At 41.1% G+C, this 20,877-nt stretch overlaps 1 protein-coding gene across 3 annotated transcripts in view; it reads right to left on the bottom strand.

The window, feature by feature from the left end:
- SLC16A2 (solute carrier family 16 member 2) overlaps positions 1 to 20,877 on the bottom strand; it is a 112,334-nt gene that overhangs the window by 26,417 nt on the left and 65,040 nt on the right. The window lies entirely within an intron of this gene.

Here is a 20,877-nt window from a genome sequence, read left to right as displayed (position 1 = left end):
AGGCCAGTACCTGAAATGAACACAATGCCTGTATTCACCAGGCACCCTCCTTTCCTCCTCTAAGTACCCATAGCCAGCTGTGCCTCTGTACCTGGGAAGTACAAAAGCAGAACCATGGCCTCTCAAGCTCCATCATGGACCTATTGGCTCTCAAGTTTCCTAACATTCAAAGCCTTTTCACTCAAGTGCCCAATTAGTGCCCTGGCTCCTTACCCAGGCTCATAAGCTAATGTCTTTGAACTACGGGGAGACTTCTCAGAAAAGAACTCAAATGCAAGACCAGATTCCTCATTCCTTGGCTGCCAAAAGCCAACTTCTCTGAGTTCTCTGAGTTGGAAAGGTGGGGGGAGAGGTTATTCTAAAAGCCAAACTCTACAAATAAATTACAGGCTTTCACACATTCCTGTTGTTGCAGGGAACTAACAAAAGCTCAAATGAAGGAATGATGGAGGAAAGCCAAAGAAAGGGCAAGCAAAGCTGGGGAAGGGGTAGATGAGAGAGAGGTAAGGGGCGGGGGGTGACACAGGAGCAGAGATGGGTCTATTCAAGAATGCTTGCTTCCTGACAAGGTGAACAGTATTATGAAAAACTAGCAAATAGGATTAGGAGGCCAAGTCCTGAGGCTTGCTATCCAATTGTACCCAGTGCTAAGTGGAGAAAATGCCACTATGAATTGGAGTCTCTGTTGCCAAAAATATTCCCCTGTTTCTGCTCCATCTTCACCCTTTTCAGAGTCCCTAGAACATAGTAAAGAGACTAAACCTAGTTAGGATAAGTGAGTGTGGTCAGAAAGGCATAGGTAAAGCATGGGGACCATGTGGGGCTGGTGACAGGTATACTGGCACATCTGGCCATGAGGTCAATGCACATTAGTAAGAGGACTGAAAGCACTGGTGGAATGCATTTAAAAGGAGGCAAGTAAAGTCACTTCAGGGGTCAGCTGGTGAGCTCCAGAGGAGAGAGATGCAACACCCTGGTCTTCCTTGAGGACTGAGACAACAGGAGCCCTGCCATTCAGTCTCCCTGAGTGACAGAGAGTAACCTCCAGCTGAGCTTCATTTATTAGCTCTTTCTCTAGTCTTGTGCAGGGCCTATAGTTAAGTGGTAGGTATTTATTTTTCCAGTGAATAAATGAAATGCTCTTGTTCAGGGAAGCTGATTCCAAACTTTTTTCCATTTTCTAATAAACACTATGTTGAGAAGCTCTTTCTTCCAGTTCTCAGCCTCTCTAATTCTATTTGATTTGGTAGCAACTTACCATCCATTGTGTCTAGAACTTCACTCAGATTTGTAAGTAAGCCTTTATTTAAAAATTCCAAAAGTGTTTTCATATTTGTCCTGGCATTTGATCCTGCCAATGTTTTATTTTTTCTCTTCATTAGAATGTGGTGGTATTTTTCTGGGTTGGCACAGCAATACTGGAAAACTTTTTTCCCCCAAGCATTCAACATCTAAACAAATCCCATTTTTAACCTTCTACACTTTGTCTCAAAACATGCCAACTTTAATGGGCTACCTACTTTTGAGTGTCACAACTTGTAAAGCCAAATAATCACTGAAAGCATAAGTTGACTTGTTAACTCCTTGTTACATATTTGGCCTCCTTCTCTGTGCTGCTATTTGTTTTTTTACTTCCTTTTTTTGGAATTGGAAGATCTAGAAATCCAGTTTCTAATTTTATAGATAGTCAGACTGAAGCCCAGAGAGATTTACACGTAGAGGGACCCACATCAAATCTGGAAACTCGGTCCTTCTAACTCCCACTTCAGTCATTCATGGATGACTGGGCTTTACTTAATGGCTTATGGCCACTGATTTGGCAACCATTTGGTTTAGGATAAAGGTCAGTTATCTACTCTTGTGGTTAAGGTATATTATAGGTGGTTCTTGGAGGAACTGTGAATTGAAACAATTTCCTTAGCTTTTTCTGAAAGGGTTGGCCAGCACCTAAAGAATCTGATAGTCAGGCACTCACCTGATAGAGACTATGGGACAGAGGCAAAAGGCAGAGACTGAAAATAAATTTAAAGGCAGAAGGAGAGATACACACAATGAAAATGGAAAGGTTGATGATAAGCATCTTATTAGAAGTGCAAAGTGTTAAAAATGAAAGGATCCTCAAGAATCATAGAGATGGTTGGAGTTCCCATTGTGGCTCATCAGTAATGAACCTGACTAGTATCCACAAGGATGCAGGTTTGATCCCTGGCCTTGCTCAGTGGGTTAAGGATCCGGCATTGCTGTGAGCTGTGGTGTAGATCAGACACAGCTCAGATCTGGTGTTGCTGTGGTTGTGGTGTAGGCTGGCAGCTGCAGCTCTGATTCATCCCCTAGCCTGGGAATTTCCATATGCCTTGGGTGCGGCCCTAAAAAAAAAAAAAAAAAAAAAAAGATGGTAACCAAGACAGCATCACTAATGAATGACAAACATTTAAGGAAGTAATAATAACAAATATACAAAAACTTTTGTAAAAAATTGAACATGAAGCAGTGCTTTCCAGCTCATTGGAAAGTGTTACCTTACATAACAAATGTAATTTGTTACATTATGAAGTCCAATGTTACCCTAATACCAAAACCAGATAGAGAAATCACAAGAAAACTACAGATGAATGTCCCTCATAAAAGCATTTGCAAAACCCTTAACATTTTAGCAAATTGAATCCAACAATATATAAAAAGGATAAAACATCATGACCAAGTAGTATTCATCCCAGAAATAGAACGTTAGTTCAACATCCCAAAATCAAATAATGCAGTATATTATTATAATGACTATGAAAATTTTAAATCCCATATAATTATCTCAATAGATATAGAAAAATATTTGACAAAATTCAATATCCTTTCAAGATAAAAACTCACAGCAAACCAATAATAGATGGGAACTTTCTTAACCTGATAAAGGGCAATTATTGAAAACCTATAGCTAACAGCATACTTAAGACTAAAATTTTTCACCTTAAGATTAAGAAGAAGGCAAGGATGGCTGCTCTTTTTTTTTTTTTTTTTTTTGGTCTTGTTTGTTTGTTTGTTTGTTTTGTCTTTTTAGGGCTGCACCCACAGCATATGGAGGTTTCCAGGCTAGGGGTCAAATTGGAGCTGTAGCGGCTGGCCTACACCACAGCCACAGCAATGCCAGATCTGAGCCGCCTCTGTGACCTAAACCACAGCTCACTGCAATGCTGGATACTTAACACACTGAGAGATACCAGGGATTGAATCTGTGTCCTCATGGATACTAGTCAGACTTGTTTCTGCTGAGTTACTTTGGGAACTACAAGGATGTCTTCTCTTGCTATTTCTATTTCATATTGCTTTGGAGGTTCTCGCCAGTGCATTAAGACAACAAGAAGAAATAGAAAACATACAGATTATAAATAAGACTTACTTACAGTTTTACAACTATCTCTATTTATAGACAACATACTTGCCTATCTAGAAAATTCCAAAGACTACAAAAAAGTTACTAGAACTAATAAGTGAGTTAAACAAGCTCACAAGGTACAAGTCAACAACATACAAAAGCCAATTGTATTTCTATATACTAGCAATGAATAATTTAAAATTGAAATATAAAATAATGGATTAGCAATGAGATCCTGCTGTGTAGCCCTGGGAACTAAGTCTAGTCACTTATGATGGAGCATGATAATGTGAGAAAAAAGAATGTATACATGTATGTGTAACTAATTGGGTCACCATGCTGTACAGCAGAAAATTGACAGAACACTGTAAACCAGCTATAATGGAAAAAAATAAAAATCATTATACAAACCAAAAAAATAAAAAATTAAAAAATAAAAAGAGGTCTTCACAAAAAAACAAACAAAAATAAATAAAAATCATAAGAAAGAAACACAAAAAAGCCCAATTTACAATGCCATCAGAAATTTGAAATATTTATGGATAAATTTGATAAAAAATATGTGCAAGACCTCTACTCGAAAAATTACAAAATGTTGATGGGAGAAATTAAAGAAGACTAAATAAATTAATGAATATATCTTATTCCCAGGTTGGGTCAGAAGACTCAATATTGTTAATATATCAATTGTTCTCCAAATTGTTTTACAGATACAATAGAATCCCAATCAAAATCTCAGTGAGATTTTTTTATAGAATTTGGTAAGCTGATTCTCAAATTTATGTTAAATATAAAGAGAATCGCAAAAATAATATTTTTACATTGAAGAACAAAATTGGAGGGCTTATAATGACTTGATTTCAAGACTTACTATACAATTACAGCAATCTAGACATTGTGGTATTGGCATAAAGATAGACATACAGATCAATGGAACAGAATAGAGAGTCCAGAAGTGAGCCCACACATATATAGTTAGTTGATTTTCAATTTTAAAATGTCAAAATAATTTATTAAGGAAAGGATAATAATTTTCAACAAATGGTGCTGGGTCAACTGGGTATCTACATAGAAAAGAATGAAGTTGAACTACTCTCTCACACTATATTCTAAAATTAACTCAAAATGAATTATAGACCTAAAGGTAGGAACTAAAACTATAAAACTTCTAAATAACATAGGATAAAATCATAGTTAACTTGGGTTAGGCTAAGATTCTTAAATACAGCACAAAGTATAAAAATACATAAAATTTTTTAAATTTTGACTTCATCAAAATTTTAAAAATTATTCTTCAAATACACGTTTAAGAAAATTAAAGAAATTCCCATTGTGGTTCAGTGGTAACAAACTCAGTTAGTATCCATGAGGATGTGGGTTCAATCCCTGGCCTCTCTCAGTGGGTTTAAGGGTCCTGCATTGCCATGAGCTGTGGTATAGGTTGCGGATGTAGCTCAGATCTGGAGTTGCTATGGCTGTGGTGTAGGCCGGCAGCTCTGATTCCACCCCCAGCCTGGGAACTTCCGTTTGTCACAGATGTGGCCCTAAAAAGAAAAAAAAAAGAGAGAGAGAGAGAGAGAATTAAACGCAAGGTACAGAGTGGGAGAAAATATTTGATAAAGGAGGACTCATATCCATAGCGTATGAGAATAATTTCTTTCTTTTTTTTTTTTCGGTCTTTTTAGAGCCACACCTGCAGCATATGGAGGTTCCCAGGCTAGGGGTCAAATCGGAGCTAGAGCTGCCAGCCTACACCACAGCCACAGCACCCCAGATCCTTAACCCACTGAGCAAGGCCAGGGATCGAACCCGCGTCCTCATGGATACTAGTACAGTTCATTAACCACTGAGCTACAACGGGAACTCTGAGAATAATTTCTTATTTTCAAATATAAGAAAACAAAGAGCCCAAATGAAAACAGGCAAAAGATTTGAACTGACACTTTACCAAAAAAGATATATGAGTGGTAAACAACGTGAAAAAATTCTCAACATCATTAGCCATTAGGGAAATGATGCAAGATAAAACCCAGTGGGATGCAAACACACACCATTAAAACATGTAATATTTTTTAAACTGACCGTACAAAGGGTTAGTGAGTATTTGGAGGAACTGGAATTCTGAGTTACAGTTGCATAGTTGCTGGGACAGTAAAATGGTGCAATCACTTTGGAAAAGTTTGGAAATTCCTCAACTGGTTAGCTGGGACAGTAAAATGGTGCAATCACTTTGGAAAACAGTTTGGAAGTTCCTCAACTGGTTAAATATAGAGTTACAATGACCCAGCAACCCCCCAACATGAAAGCATATGTCCACATCAAGATTTGCACATGGATATTTGTAGCAACTATATTTGTAAAAGTAAAAAAAAAAAAAAAAAACTAGAAAAAAACCAAGTGTCCATCAATATATAAATGGACAAACACATTATAGTATATCCATACCAAGAAATTGTACCTAGCAATACAAAGGAATGAACTATTGATAAAGTGCAACCACTTGGATGAATCTCAAAACAACTGTAGTGAGTAAAAGAAGTCATATTTTATAAAAACCCAGTTTTTATTCTATTTATATAAAAGAGTCCAGAAAATGCAAACTAATCTGTAGTGACAGAAAGAAGAGCAACTGTTGCCTATGGATAGGAAGAGAACTTTGGAGGATGATAGATATGCTCATTATATTGAATATGGTAATGGCTTAATAATGTATACATAATTAATACTTCTTATACTGTGCACTTTAAATATGAGCTGTTTATTGTATGTTAAATATAGCTCAATAAAGCTATTTAAAAATAAAGTAAATTTTTTCCCTAGTTTTCTCTTTCTTTCTTTCTTTCTTCCTTTCTTTCTTTCTTTCTTTCTTTCTTTCTTTCTTTCTTTCTTTCTTTCTTTCTTTCTTTCTTTCTTTCTTTCTTTCTCTTTCATCCTCATGGATACTAGTCGGATTTATTAACCACTGAGCCATGATGGGAACTCCAATTTTTCCTAATTTTAAAAAGAGCTATATAGTTTCACAATTGAAAAATTAGAAAACAAAGAAGCAAGAAAAAAACTCTCCACAATTCCAATCACTTGCAGATAAGTATTCTTACCTTGATAAGTGTTCCTCCAGATTTTTCTATACATATATATCTATATAGTTCTTTCAAAGACAGTGTATATAGTACATATTTTAAGATTTTACTCATGTTTTAGAGTCCTTTTCATTTTAATAAAATTAAATACTCCTTCCCAAAAGAAAGTATGGAAGGAAGGAAGGTAGGAAGAGAGAAGAACAAGTAAGCAATTGATACATGCAACAACATGGATGAATCTCAAAAATTGTGTTGAGTGAAAGAAGCCAGAGCCTGACAAAAAAATACATACTGTATGACTCCAGCTATGTAAACCTCTAGAAAAATACAGACTAATCTATAGTGAGAGAAAACGTATTAGTGGTTGTCTAGGGGTGGGGAGGGGCAAGGAGTGGGTGGGAGAGAGAAATTATAAAGAACATGAGAAAATTTTCAGGAGTGATGTCTATGTCCATTACTTTGATCACAATGATGGTTTCATGAGTATGTACCTATGTCAAAACTTCTCAAATTGTATACTTGAAATACAGACAGTTTATTGTGTGTTAATATTTCCTCAACAAAGCTTTAAAAGTAGATGGGGACATCAAAGCTCAGAGGGGACACAAATTACTCAAGGAGACACAGCAGGTCCATTGCTGAGCCAGGACTAAAACCCCCATCTTTGGACTCCTAATCTAGTGTTCTTTCCACTGTACAATATGTGACAGGCCTCCAGTGATCAGTCCAACCAGCAGAGAAGAGCAGCAAGGGTCAGATGGCTAATTTTCTAAGTTCTGCTCTCAGGAAGCTTCGGCGCCTTTGCAGAGCCAAAACCATGAGCCCTTTCCTGCCTTGAGTCTGAAACTGGATAGGGCCCTGCCCTCAGTTTTGAGAATACTTCTGTGTTAAGGAGGTAACCAGTTTGGGTAGTTCCTTTGAGTAGGCAGGTTCTCTGTCTCCAGAAGCAGCTTTCCCCACACTTGCAGTCCAGCAATTAGGAAGGAAACCTTGGACAGTCAGCCTAAGACAGATGACAAGGTAATCAATACAGGGAAGACTGGCTTCCAGAATCAATAGGGCTTTGATCCTCAGAGCTGAGATAAACACTAGTGTTAGGTCTAGTTAGTGACCTCATGCTATGGCTTCACACAGTATCAAAGCCAGAGGAAATCTCACTCGATATTAGGCCATGTTCCTGCTTCTTAGCAAGAATCTGCTAAAAATTCCTACCACCCTCGGATTCCTTGTTAGAGGAGAGGGATGGAGGTAGGGAAAAGATGGCAGAGGGAGGGACTGAGAAAACATGGGTAGAACCCATTTTTCAATGTAAAATGCTCTTTCCAGGGAAACTGACCCTTTCTGTTAAGTATCTTTTGAGAGAGATGGGGGAAATGAGGAAAGAGCAAAGGAAGAAAATCAAGTCCTCACAGGCCAGAGGATATTACAGTGCTTGGCAACCTGCTTCCTAACTGAGAAATGTCCTTAAGCCTCTGCTTGGCCATCCTGGAACCAGGCTGGGTCCTGTTCTGAGGAAGGTTCTGGGATGGATTAGTCTTTCTATAATATATAGGTTAACAGCACAGGCTCTGAAGTCAAGAAGACATGGGTTTAAGAACAAGATCTACTTACTTGCTATTTAACCTTGAGTAACTTACCATATCTCTAAGCCTCAGTTTCCTCATCTGGAAAATGGGTACTATAAAAGTGTCAGCTAAATATTTGTTTTGTGGATTAAGTGAGGTAATATAAGAGACGTGGCATGTAGAAATTAAATAATGCCTGGAGAGAAATGACGACAATCATTCCTCTCGAGCTGCTACTAAAGGGACTCACACACTCAGACACACATACCTCTTCTTTAGCTAGGTCAGGTTTGTTGAATGGTCATCAGGTAACTGTGTCTTTGCGTGCGGAAGTTGATTGCTCAGAGCAGTGTGTCTTCATGGCACCCCATGGGCTCCAGCATACCCCAAAACTTTGATGCAGCAGCAAGAAGCCTGACTACTGGCAACTAAGAGCCAGACCCTCAGCTCTTAGTGAGATGCCAAGTGCAGTCTGGGCCTGAACTGGGCACTGGCTACTTATCTGAGAGGTAACTCTGCAGTAAGGGTGTAAGTGGTAGTTGGGGGAGGGATGGAGGTCAAGGTTTCAAATCCTCTCTTCCAATTCAGTCTTCCAGGAGGAGTAAACCATCATAATGACAATGATAGGTAGGTAGGAAGGGAAGGAAATAGCCACTCATGCCAGCACTGAGCAAGCCAGAGCTCATAGACTCAAGATAAACCTCATGGCATCAAGGGGGAAGGTCACAACACCTTTGAGTTTGAATTTCAATACCACTGCACCTTTGAAAAGTCCTTTTATCTTCTAAACCCTTTTCTAGCACTTATCTCATTCCATCCTCATAGCAACTGTGTAACATAGATAGGTCAGCAAATGTCCTCTCCCAAGTCTTCCCTTTTCTTCATAGTAGTAATAGTGGTAATAGCTGTCACATGTACAGTACTTACTATGTGGCAGGCACGGTGTTAAATTCCTTATGTATATCAGCTATGTCATCTCATTTAATCCTTATAACAACCTCATAAAGTAGATATTGTTAATGCCCCCATTTACTTTCCCTCAGGTAAGTAGACAGGCCAAGAGGGATTTGTTGATTAGACTAGGTCACATGGCTTTAAAGTGGTAGAGTTGGGACACCAATCCAGGTCTGTCTGACCTTAAAGGTTTGGTCCTTAGCTACTAGGCTAAGGTATACAACCCTACTTTGCAAAGGAAGAAAATGGAGCCAGAAAGCTTACATGGCTTGCCCAAGGTCACAAAGCAAGCTAGCACCAGAAGGAGGTCTAATGTTGGGACTTCTGACTCTCAATCTATTGCTCACTCCCTTTTTCACTTCCCAGCCATTGGTACTATGCTCCAGGTGCCCTAGGGTCACCATGCACTTGGAATGCCAGAGATCAGATAAACATGCCATTTGCCAGCAAGGTCAGAGTTTAATCTTTCATTATTTTATGATACCTGCTCTATAGATGAAGTAACCAAGGTGCAAAGAAGGCAAACAACTTACCCCAGGTTTCCTGCTGTATCAGGGAAATACCTCGAAGTTCTTAACTCTCAAGTAAGGGCTTGTTTCACTTGAATACCTATGTGTATGCCCACAAGGCAGCAAAGAAAGCAGTGTGGGTCAAAAGAAAATCAGAAAAAAGAAACCCAGTATACTCCCTGTCTCCTTTTAATTGGATCTGTGGAGTCCTCAGGACTGGGACAAGGAGCTGACACAGAAGTGAAGTGGCTGAAGAGAATGTTAGGGGTCTGCAGAAATAGAACAAAAGCAATTTGAAAAATCATATAATTGGGGTAGAGGGAAGGTAATTTTAGGCTCTCGAAGTCTCTCTCTCTCTCTCTCTTTTTTTTTTTTTTTTGCTTTTTAGGGCCCCACCCGCTGCACGTGGAGGTTCCAAGGCTAGGGGTTGAATAGGAGCTGCAGCTGCCAGCCTACGCCACAGCCATAGCAACACAGAATCCGAGCCATGTCTGCAACATACACCACAGCCCACAGCAATGCCGGATCCTTAACCCACTGAGCGAGGCCAGGGTTCAAACCTGCAACCTCATTGTTCCTAGTTGGATGCGTTTTCTCTGCGCCATGACAGGAACTCCTCTTGAAGTCTCAAGAGTATTTTTGGTAGAAGCTCTGTGGTGTCCCTGAAGAGGATGAGGAAAGGGCGGGAACACAGGCAGAGTTGTAAACACATTTCTACCCTAGTCCTCAGCCATGAAACCAACACTAAGAACTTGCTTGGATTTAGGGCTGGTACCAGAAACTGATGTGACTATAGAGCAATGCAAACCAAATGTCTGACTAGTCAAAGTAGGAAGCTAACACACATGTAAAGGGAGCTTGTCCAGTGATCCCAAATGCCAGACTGGGGACCATGCTTGTCTGGCTGCATCTGTATCACCTAGGAAACTCAAAGGTACTGATAAGTTTGGGAAGCCCTGGATTGGCTCAATGAGGATTGTTCATTGTCAGGGACCATTGTGAGGAGTAGGGAGAGCAGGAAGGTGTCAGAAGGACCATGTGGCTAGAGCTCTCATTCAGAAAAGTTCTCCAATGTAGACCTTATTAATCTTGTAATTATCTTGTGAATGGCATATATTGGTTGCTTGTATTTACATGATCAGGTAAACATGCCATTGTTAAAATGTTTAGTTGTTAAAGTTAAATATTCCAAAACTCCCACAATTTCTGATAGCACATTTGGACATTTCCTCATTTAAAAGTATCCAAAGAGGAGAGAGGACAAGATGGCGGAGGAGTAGGGGGACACACTCGCCCTCTCCCACAAACACAACAAAAAAAGCACATCTACAGAATAAATGACTCGCACAGAACAGCAACCAGTCACTGGCAGAGGAACCTAAACTCCAATAACGGCAAGAAGTTCGTGACATTATTGGGCAGAATGGGAGAAAAGAGGAGAGTGAGAGAAGGTGAATCCGAGCGGGACAGGCGCTCCCGAAAGGGAACTGCGGAGGAGAAAGGGATCCCGCACCCTGGAAAGTCACCTACCGGGGGAAAGATCAAACGAACTGGAGGAATCTCCAGATGCAGAGAAGAGTGTAGCAGTAAGTTGGAGTACGGAAAAGCCTATCAAGAACCCAACGGACCATCTGAACTACGGGCACAGTCACCAAAAATTGAGACGCCTGGGTGGGGGCTGGGCACCGAATCCTCGGCTCCAGAGGTTAGTCCCCGAGAAAGGGCCGGGGGACGCCTGTGTGGGGGCTGGGCACCGAGACCTCGCCTCCGAAGGTTAATCCCTGAGAAAGGGCCGGGGGACGCCTGGGGGGGGGGGGCGCTGGGCACCGAGACCTCGCCTCCGAAGGTTAGAAGGTTAGTCCCCGAGAAAGGGCCAGGGGGCGCCCCCTGGGTGGGGGCTGGGCACCGAGACCTCTCCTCAGAAGGTTAATCCCCGAGAAAGGGCCGGGCGACGCCTGGGTGGGGGCTGGGCAACGAGACCTCGGCTCCAGAGATTAGTCCACAGGCTGGGGGGGGGGGCAGAGCGGAAAATGCTTGGGAGGTCTAGAAACCATTTGATGGGGCAGAGACTGCCTGGGAGACTAGAAAACCAAGCTGTCGCAGAGGAAGGGAGCAATACTCTAGGAGCGGGGAAGTGGAAATCCACATCAGAGGGAACCTGGGAGAAGAGCCTGGTCTGTGCCCGTGCTGGGGAGGGGAGAGAAGAAGGGGTGGGTCCCCATAGAATACCCCCCACGCCACAGCAAGCTTACAGGCCCGCTAGCTAGCTGAAAGCTGTGCTTCCCAGTGCATCCCACCCCCGCCACCCCCACCACCCCCTACGCTCTCGCCGAATCTGAGGCTGCCTGCCATCCAGGAGGGCTGGCCTCAACAATTGCCTGAAGCCTACCACTGCAGGGGCTGTCCCTGCACAGGCCTGCTTGCCCTTTGGAGGGGCTACACTTCCGCAGAGCAGCACCAAACACCACCAGCCCCCGAGAAAAGGCCTGCAGCCCAGAAAAGCTAGAACAAGCTTAGCCAGGCTGTGAATAGATCGGCCTAATTCTCGGACGGTTTTTCTGAGTCGGTTGCCCTGGGGAGGAGCCTCTTGGGTTTCCAACGGCTCTGCTACCCCCCCCCAAGCCCCCAAGGGATGCCCTAGTGGACCAGGTGCATAGGACTGCCAGCTCCAGGCAGGACCCCCTGCAGCCCAGAAAAGCTGCAACAAGCCTGGCCGAGTCAGGAAAAGATCTCAGACGGTTTTTCTGAGTCGGGCTGCCCCAGGGAGGAGCCTCTTGGGTCTCCAACGGCCCTGCTACACGCCAAAGCCCCCAGGGGCTGCCCCACTCCGGTGAAATAACTGCTCAGCACCACCAGCCCCCTGGAAGAGCCCCTGCAGCCCAGAAAAGATGCAACAAGCTCAGCCAGACTGTGAAAAGATCCGCCTACATTCTCAGGCTGTCCTTCTGAGTTGGGCTGCCCTAGGGAAGAGCCTCTTAGGTTCTCAGTGACCCAGATAGCTGCTCCAGCCCCCAGGGGGTGATGCACCCCTGAAGAGCAGCTGCCCAACACCGCCAACCCCCTGCAAGAACCCCACAGCCTAAAAACACCAGAGCAAGCTCTGCATGACCAAGTGAAATCGGCTACCATCGTGGTGTGGACCTCCCAGTCCTGTCTGCCCTCAGGAAGTCCTCCTTTGCTTCAAAGAACCACTGTTAGCCCCATCAACACTCCAGAAAAGCCACACTGCCTCAAAAAAGATTGACCAACAACGCCAGCCCTCAGGAAATATTCCACGGCAGTGACAAGGAAACACTGCCCGATAAAGGAGAGTACAACTCCCTTGGGAGAAAGAAAACAACAAGCAAGATGAAGAAGCTGAGAAACCACCCCAGTCAAACCAACAGGAGAACTCACCTAAAACAGTCAACAATGAAACAGATCTCTGCAGTCAGACAGACCTGGAGTTCAAAAGAGAAATAGTGAAAATACTGAAGGAATTAAGAGAAGATAGGAACAGTAATGCAGATACCCTCAGAAAGGAACTAGAAAATATAAGGAGGAGCCAAGAAAAACTAGAACATTCATTTGCAGAGATGCAAACTGAACTAGGGGCAGTAAAAACCAGAATGAATAATGCAGAAGAACGAATCAGTGCTATGGAAGATAGAATAATGGAAATCACTCAATCCGGTCAACAGACAGAAAACCGAATCAAAAAACTGGAAAGCAATATAAGAGACCTATGGGATAATATAAAGCGGGCCAATCTATGCATAATAGGAATTCCAGAAGGAGTAGAGAAAGATAAGGGAATGGAAAATATATTTGAAGAAATTATCGCTGGAAACTTCCCAAAACTAAAGGATACTGGGTTCAAGATACAAGAAGCACAGAGGGCCCCAAACAAACTGAACCCAAACAGACCCATACCAAGACACATCATAATAAAAATGGCAAAAGTTAGTGATAAAGAGAGGATCCTAAAGGCAGCAAGAGAAAAGCAGAATGTTACCTGCAAGGGAACCCCCATAAGAATATCAGCTGATTTCTCTACAGAAACACTACAGGCCAGGAGGGAATGGCAAGAGATATTTAAAGTGCTAAAAGGAAAAAATATGCAACCTAGAATACTCTATCCAGCAAGAATATCATTTAAAATAGAAGGGGAAATAAAAATTTTTCCCAACAAACAAAAACTTAAAGAATACAGCAACACAAAACCCAGGTTCAAGGAAATATTGAAAGGGCTTCTCTAAACCAAAAAGAAAGGAAGGAAAGGGAAGAAAAAAGAAAAGGAAAAAAAAAAGAAGAAGAAGAGGAAGAACTAGGACTGAGGAAACCACAATCAGAGAGCAGTCACTCAAATAAGCCAGCATACATATTTAATCATGAACATGCTTCAAACAAAATAAAATTAAAAAGAAAAAAATAAAAAAGAGTCATCAAAACCATAAAATGTGGGCAAGGGATGTTAGGAAGGAAATAACCCTTTTTGTTTATATGTATGTCTCTCTTCTTAATTTTAATATCGTAATGAAGTGTTTGAACTTACAGGACCATCAGGCTAAAACACACAATTATGGGAAGGGGTTAGCATACTTAAAAAACAGGGCAACCACAAGCCAAAACCAAATATTGCATTTGCAAAAGATGAAAAAAAAATACACTCAAGCAGATAATAACAGGAGACCATCCAACCAAAAAAAAAAAAAAAAAAAAAAAAAAAAAAAAAAGAAAGGAAGAATGGAGAACCATAGAATCAACTGGAACACGAAATTCAAATGGCAATAAATAATCATCTATCAATTATCACCTTAAATGTCAGTGGACTGAATGCCCCAATCAAAAGACACACAGTGGCTGAGTGGATAAAAAGGCAAAAACCTTCAATATGCTGCCTACAAGAAACTCACCTCAGGACAAAAGATACATATAGATTGAAAGTGAAAGGCTGGGGAAAAATATTTCACGCCAATAGACATGACAGAAAAGCAGGAGTCGCAACGCTCATATCAGACAAAATAGACTTTGAAACAAAAGACATAAGAGAGACAAAGAAGGACACTACTTAATGATTAAGGGATCCATCCAAGGAGAGGATGTGGCTATCATCAACATATATGCCCCAAATATAGGAGCACCCAGATACATACAACAAATATTAACAGACATAAAGGGAGATATGATGAGAATACAATCATAGTAGGAGACCTAAATACCCCCCTCACATCAATGGACAGATCCTCTAGACAGAAAACCAATAAAGCAACAGAGATCCTAAAGGAAACAATAGAAAAGTTAGACTTAATTGATATCTTCAAGACACTACATCCAAAAAAAGCAGAATACACATTCTTCTCAAATGCTCATGGAACATTCTCAAGAATCGACCCATATTGGGACACAAAGTGAATCTCAATAAATTTAGGAGCATAGAAATTATCTCAAGTATCTTCTCTGACCACAATGCCATGAAATTAGAAATCAACCATGGGAAAAGCAAAGAGAAAAAACCTACTACATGGAGACTCAACAACATGCTACTAAAAAACCAGTGGGTCAATGAGGAAATCAAGAAGGAAATTAAAAACTACCTTGAAACAAATGATAATGAAGACACAACCTCTCAAAATCTATGGGATGCTGCGAAAGCAGTGCTCAGAGGGAAATTTATAGCAATACAGGCCTTTCTCAAAAAAGAAGAAAGATCCCAAATGGACAACTTAACCCTCCACCTAAATGAATTAGAAAAAGAAGAACAAAAAAGTCCTAAAGTCAGCAGAAGGAAGGAAATTATAAAGATCAAAGAAGAAATCAATAAAATAGAGACTCAAAAAACAATAGAGAAAATTAATAAAACCAAGAGCTGGTTCTTTGAAAACGTGAACAGAATTGACAACCCCCTGGCCAGACTCACTAAAAAGAGGAGAGAAAGAACCCAAATCACCAAAATTATAAATGAAAAAGGAGAAATCACAACGGATACAGCAGAAATACAAAAAACCATAAGAGAATACTATGAACAACTATAGGGCAACAAGTTTGACAATCTGGAAGAAATGGACAATTTTCTAGAATTTTCCAGCCTGCCAAAACTGAATCAAGTAGAAACTGACCAACTGAACAGACCCATCACTAGAAATGAAATTGAAAAGGTCATAAAATCACTCCCGACAAATAAAAGTCCAGGACCAGATGGCTTCACAGGTGAATTCTATCAAACATATAAAGAGGAATTGGTGCCCATCCTCCTGAAACTCTTTCAAAAGGTTGAAGAAGAAGGAATACTCCCAAAGACATTCTATGAGGCCACCATCACCCTCATTCCAAAACCAGACAGAGATACCACCAAAAAAGAAAACTATCGCCCAATATCATTGATGAATATAGATGCAAAAATTCTCAACAAAATCTTAGCCAACCGAATCCAACAACATACCCAAAAAATTATACACCATGACCAGGTTGGGTTCATCCCAGGTTCACAAGGATGGTTCAACATACGCAAATCAATCAGCATCATACACCACGTTAACAAAAAAAAAAAAAAGTCAAAAATCATATGATCATCTCAATAGAGGCAGAAAAAGCATTTGACAAAGGCCAACATCCATTCATGATCAAGACCCTCGCCCAAGTGGGTATAGAGGGAACATTCCTGAATATCATCAAAGCCATTTATGACAAACCCACAGCAAATATAATACTCAATGGGGAAAAACTGAAAGCCTTCTCACTCAAATCTGGAACAAGACAGGGATGCCCACTCTCACCACTGCTCTTCAACATCGTTTTGGAAGTCCTAGCCACAGCAATCAGACAAACAAAAGAAATAAAGGCATCCATATAGGAAGAGAAGAGATCAAACTGTCACTGTATGCAGATGACATGATACTATACCTAGAAAACCCTAAGGACTCAACCCCAAAACTCCTTGAACTGATTAATAAATTCAGCAAAGTGGCAGGATATAAGATTAACATTCAGAAGTCAGTTGCATTTCTGTATACCAGCAATGAAACATTAGAAAAGGAATACAAAAATACGATACCTTTTAACATTGTACCTCACAAAATCAAATACCTCGGAATACACCTGACCAAAGAGGTAAAGGACTTATATGCTGAGAACTATAAAACCTTAATCAAAGAAATCAAAGAAGGTGCAAAGAAATGGAAAGATATTCCATGTTCCTGGATTGGGAAAATCAATATTGTAAAAATGGCCATACTACCCAAAGCAATCTACAGATTCAATGCAATCCCTATCAAATGACCCATGACATTTTTCACAGAACTACAACAAACAAGCCAAACATTTATATGGAACCACAAAAGACCCAGAAGCGCCAAAGCAATCCTGAGAAACAAAAACCAAGCAGGAGGCATCACTCTCCCAGACTTCAAGAAATACTACAAAGCCACAGTCATCAAAACAGTGTGGTACTGGTATCAAAACAGACAGACAGACCAATGGAGCAGAATAGAGAATCCGGAAATAAACCCTGACACCTATGGTCAATTAACCTTTGACAAGGGAGGCAAGAACATAAAATGGGAAAAGGAAAGTCTATTCAGCAAGCATTGCTGGGAAACCTAGACAGCTGCAAGCAAAGCAAGGAAACTAGAACACACCCTCACACCATGCACAAAAAGAAACTCCAAATGGCTGAAAGACTTAAATATACGACGGGACACCATCAAACTCCTAGAAGAAAACAAAGGCAAAACACTCTCTGACATCAACATCATGAATGTTTTCTCAGGGCAGTCTCCCAAAGCAATAGAAATTAGAGCAAAAATAAACCCATGGGACCTCATCAAACTGAAAAGCTTTTGCACAGCAAAGGAAACCCAAAAGAAAACAAAAAGAAATGGAGAAAACAGTTTCAAATGATGCAACGGACAAGGGCTTAATCTCTAGAATATATAAACAAATTATACAACCCAATAGCAAAAAAAACCAATCAATCAATGGAAAAATGGGCAAAAGACCTGAATAGACATTTCTCCAAAGAAGATATACAGATGGCCAACAAACACATGAAAAAATGCTCAACATCGCTGATTATAAGAGAAATGCAAATCAAAACTACCATGAGATACACCTCACACCAGTCAGAATGGCCATCATTAATAAATCCACAAATAACAAGTGCTGGAGGGGCTGTGGAGAAAAGGGAACCCTGTTGCACTGTTGGTGGGAATGTAAACTGGTACAGCCACTATGGAGAACAGTTTGGAGATACCTTAGAAATCTATACATAGAACTTCCATATGACCCCGCAATCCCACTCTTGGGCATCTATCCAGACAAAGCTCTACTTAAAAGAGATACATGCACCCTCATGTTCATTGCAGCACTATTCACAATAGCCAGGACATGGAAACAATCCAAATGTCCATCGACAGATGATTGGATTCGGAAGATGTGGTATATATACACAATGGAATACTACTCAGCCATAAAAAAGGATGACATCATGCCATTTGCAGCAACATGGATGGAACTAGAGAATCTCATCCTGAGTGAAATGAGCCAGAAAGACAAAGACAAATACCATATGATATCACTTATAACTGGAATCTAATATCCAGCACAAATGAACACCTCCTCAGAAAAGAAAATCATGGACTTGGAGAAGAGACTTGTGGCTGCCTGATGGGAGGGGGAGGGAGTGGGAGGGATCGGGAGCTTGGGCTTATCAGACACAACCTAGAATAGATTTACAAGGAGATCCTGCTGAATAGCATTGAGAACTATGTCTAGATACTCATGTTGCAACAGAAGAAAGGGTGGGGGAAAAATGTAATTGCAATGTATACATGTAAGGATAACCTCACCCCCTTTCTGTACAGTGGGAAAATTAAAAAAATAAAAAAAAATAAAAATAAAATAAAATAAAGTAAAAGTATCCAAAGACACAACCATGATAATGTGAGAAAAAAGAATGTATACATGTATGTGTAACTGGGTCACCATGCTGTACAGTAGGAAATTGACAGAACACTGTAAACCAGCTATAATGGAAAAAAATAAAAATAATTATATATATATTTTAAAAAGTATCCAAAGAGCCTCACGTAATGGGTGTATCTTAAGCCTTTCTCCAGCTCTGAGTGTGGAGAGCTTTGAATGACAGGGACAGGAAAAGGACATGGAGATCTTTAGATACTGGAGAGCCCATTCAGGGTTCAAGTGGAATGTTAAAAAGATAACTATAATCATTGTGTTCAAAGGGTATGGAGGCAGGATTAGAAACCACCACTGAGGAGACCAGTGCCAGAAGTTTTTAGGGAGGGTAAGGTGGGAGCCTGGACTTGGGACCTGCCAATGGGAACAGACTTAAGACTGAACCACATACACAAGTGTTTGGAATAACACTTAGTGCTCATCTAAACTAACCTCCTCACTTTGTGCGTGGAGAAACCATAGCTCCAAGAGATTAAATGTGTTGTTAAAAGTCACTAATCTGTTTCCCTAATTTCCTTTTCTGCTTTTTCATTGTTAGTATATAGAAATGCCGTCGATTTCTGTGTATTGATTTTGTATCCTGTGACTTTGCCAAATTCGTGGATGAGCTCTAACAGTTTTCTGGTAGAGTCTTGGTGGGGGGGGGGGTGTGCCTGGGCTGTGGGATGGAAATCCTGTGAAATCAGATTGTTATGATCATTATACAACTACAAATGTGATAAATTCATTTGAGTAATAAAAAATTTTTTAAAAAACAACTTTTTTTCCACTTGGAAAAAAAAGTCACTAATCTGTTAGTGACAGAGCCTAAAGTAACATGCTATATATTTCTAGTATGCAAAGACTTAAGCTATTAGAAAAGGACAGGATTATTTCTGGAGAGGAGGGAGGAGAGAGCTGAATAAGAGTCCAAGATTTCAAGTATGTACCTGCATCCCAGATAGTTCTTGAACCCAGGATGCTACAGCCCTGTGAAAGATGAAGAGGATTTCAGGGAACACTTCAAAGAAAGTGGCTGAGGCCCTATGCCCAGCGGCTCTTTCAGTGCAGTGGCCTGGGGCTGGTGTGGGCTCAGTGTAAGTATCCGCACCTGGTGAGTTTTGATAGAGTAGCAGGTATCAGTAAAAGCCAGGCTGCCCAGCTCCCATTGCAGCCTGTTCTACTCATCGATGTGTGTGGCATTCCCCAAGCGCCAGGGTGGGGGCAGGGTAAACAGGCTGGCAAGCACCAAGGTGAAGAGGAGCAGGAGCAATTTGTTGAGACATGTGCTCTTTGGAGGGGGTGGCCTCCATGCCAACACAAACTCCTTCAGAAATAAATATGGTACATAAAAAGACTATTATGGGTTTGGAGTTTGGCATTTGGTAGGAGAGAATTGGCTCTGTTCAGGAAGAACTTTTGCAGTCTGCAGTGCCTGCCTGCAGCAGGGAAACATGAGAAGGCAAGGTGGGAAGGGGTGTCTTCAGGACCCCTCAGCAGTCTACTCTGGCTAGGGAGTAATGTTTATCTAGAGGGGAAGACAGTTTTACAAAGTTGGATTTATTAGGAACTGAAACAAAAGGGAGCCAGAGCAGATATGGGGCCCATCAGAAATGGCAGCAGCTGCACTGGGTTCTTGCCTCTTGCCGTGCTTGTCTAATGGGGCTTCAGCCACACCCTCTCCAACCTTTCTTCTCAACTGACTTGTGCTGTTGTCATCAGCTGTAATGAAAAATGCTCTTCACCACCAGGCCTGGGGATAGTAGTCCTCTTTCCCTTCCCACAATGAGTTACTTGCGCTCTGTGTTGTCTGCCCAGCCCAGGTAAATACCATATCCAATAGGGCACAAGTGGCAGCCAGGCAGCTGTTCTGTACACAGCCCAAGTCTCTCTAGTGAGAGACAATAAAGAAGAGGTTGACAATTGAATGCCCAGCTCTAGCTTCAAAATTTACTGCCTGTATAACTTCAGGCAATTAACTTAACCCTGTCAAATTAATTTTCTTGCTCTGTAAAATGGGGGTAATAGTAGTCACATTATAAAGTTATTATAAGAACTATATAAAATAATGCATATGAAGTAAAATGAATGGTATATAAAGAAGGGGAGCACTTAATGTATCCTCCAAACCATGCCAGTTATGAGAGGAAATTTTAATTTCAATAATTAGAATGGGACAACAGTCATAAATTGGGACATCCAGTTATTCTATTCATAAAGTTTATGTATTATTAAGAAACCTGGGAGTTCCTGTCATGGTGCAGTGGAAACGAATCTGACTAGGAACCATGAGGTTGGGGGTTCAATCCCTGGCCTTATTCACTGGGTTAGGAATCCCGCATTGCCATGAGCTGTGGTGTAGGTCGCAGACGCGGCTCAGATCCCGCGTTGCTGTGGCTCTGGCATAGGCCGGCGGCTTCAGCTCCAATTAGACCCCTAGCCTGGGAACCTCCACATGCCCTGGGTGC

The sequence above is a fragment of the Sus scrofa genome, chromosome X (assembly GCF_000003025.6).
Source record: "Sus scrofa isolate TJ Tabasco breed Duroc chromosome X, Sscrofa11.1, whole genome shotgun sequence".
NCBI classification, from domain to species: Eukaryota; Metazoa; Chordata; class Mammalia; order Artiodactyla; family Suidae; genus Sus; species Sus scrofa.
This window is presented reverse-complemented; position numbering and strand designations above follow the sequence as displayed.